Raw genomic sequence first — 1586 nt, forward strand, 5'->3', positions numbered from 1 at the left:
GATGGTGCTGGCACCTAAGCTACCTGCCAGAAGCAGCGTGACTTGCAACGGTGAGGCTCGCCCACATGAAACAACAGGCCTCCTCCGCAGGACGCCTGCTGCTCACCTGCCCCCTGCCCTTGCACGAGGATCTGACTCAGTCCGGCCTCCTGAGCCCTGCAAGTGCGACGTAGCTGTGCGCCGCCCCCGGCCTGGAGATCCCGTTCACACCTGCGGCCGTGCCGAGCCCAGGGCTCTGGCCTGCGGCCTGCCCGCTCCCCGCTGCCAGGGACGGGCCCCGGGCTCCAGATGCAGCGCGTGGCAGCGAAGGGAGCTCTTACATGACTTTCTAGATTCACCGGCGTTAGGGGCTGGGGCGAAGGGCTGCGGGGCCAGGTGGCCCCGGCGAGGCGCGCGTCCAGGCGTTGTCTGAAGATGTCCAGAGCAGGCGCGTGCGCCACCTCCGCGGGGGAGTCCGCGCCAGCCCCGGAGCCCCGACCCCTACAGACGTTTTTGCTAAAGCGATCCGCTAGCAATCTGTGACTCTATTCCTCGTCTTCCCGGGGGCTTGGTGAACAGATGCCCCCAGGCCCTGATGAGCCCCTTACCTACCTTGGGGACCGGCTGCCCAGGGGAAGTACCAGCAGGGCCGAAGTCCGGGGGGGGGGGGGCCGCGCCCTTTGCTGCCCCCTGGTGGACAGACCCGGCCTCGCCGCCCCGCTCGCGGCTGCCCGCCGGCCCTGGGCTCCGGTGCTGCACACTGGGCTCCGGTGCTGCACACTGGGCTCTAGTGCTCGCACACTGGGCTCTAGTGCTCGCACACTGGGCTCCGGTGCTCGCATACGGGACCCAGACATCGTTTTTGCTTGGGAATGAGCTCGCCGGTGCCCCGCGGCCCCCCGGCGCACCCCCTCCCCCCATTGCAGTGCTGGCAGCTCGCCTGATTTGGGGGCGCTGCGGGGCTGGGGGGGGGGCTGGTCCCCTCGTTTCTACGTCTGTCGATCACCTTGATTTCCCCCCGCTCATCTCCACCCTGCACGGGGCGGACCCGAGACAGCGGCACGGCCCGTGCCCCGGCTCCCGGGAGCGGGACAGGAGCGGCCGCGGCCCCGGCCCGCCCGGGAGCAAAGCCGGCGTTTCCTTTCGTCCGCCGCGTGGATCCGTGCGCGCCCGTGGGCGGCCCTGCAGATGCGCGAAGAAAACCCTGTTCCGTCCATAGACAGATGTGCCCCCCCCCACCCCCGTCCCTCCGTCTGTGAGATGAAAACGTAGCTCTTTCCGTGTGTGTGTGTGTGTGTGTGTGTGTGTGCGTGTGTGTGTGTCCATGCAGCCGGTTTGGAGCGTGCGCAGGCGCGGCGGCCCGGGCCCGTGGAGCCGGCTGCGCGCGCGGGAGCGTTTCTGTCTGAAAGAAAGAGTCCGCGTGCACATGAGCCCGGCCGCCCTGCGGGCAGCGGGCAGCCCAAGGCCCAGCTCTGTCCTGTCTATACACGCACACAGCGCGAGTTTCTCTGTAAAAGCGAGGCTGCGGGTCTCCGCGCAGCGTCCGCCGCTATACGGAGGACGCGTCTGCAGAAAAGAGGCTCCGCCGCTCGGCGGGCGCGGGCCGG

This window comes from Crocodylus porosus, unplaced genomic scaffold (assembly GCF_001723895.1).
Source record: "Crocodylus porosus isolate Cpor-Errol unplaced genomic scaffold, CroPor_comp1, whole genome shotgun sequence".
Taxonomy (NCBI): Eukaryota; Metazoa; Chordata; order Crocodylia; family Crocodylidae; genus Crocodylus; species Crocodylus porosus.